Here is a 365-nt window from a genome sequence, read left to right on the forward strand (position 1 = left end):
CACATTTCTTCTTTTGATGTCCAGTTGTTTTGCAAAAGAAACAGACTTCATCATGCTTTTGTTTCTTTTGCACTGGACCCTTAGCAGCTTCATTCTTGGGCTCTGAAGTGATTTTCCTTTTGCTCTTGTCTTTAGAGGTAGTAACATAATGGGCACTTTCTGTCCTCTCTCGCTTCAATCTTTCCTCTTCTTGCACACAAAATGAAATGAGCTCATTAAGAGTCCATTTCTCCCTTTGACAGTTATAAGAAATCTTAAACTGACTGAATTGTGCAGGAAGTGAAAGCAAGACCAAATGAATGAGTAAGTCTTCCGACACCTCAAGCTTAAGGGCCTTAAGTTTTGAAGCGATGTTGGACATTCCC

The sequence above is a fragment of the Lupinus angustifolius genome, chromosome LG15 (assembly GCF_001865875.1).
Source record: "Lupinus angustifolius cultivar Tanjil chromosome LG15, LupAngTanjil_v1.0, whole genome shotgun sequence".
NCBI lineage: Eukaryota > Viridiplantae > Streptophyta > Magnoliopsida > Fabales > Fabaceae > Lupinus > Lupinus angustifolius.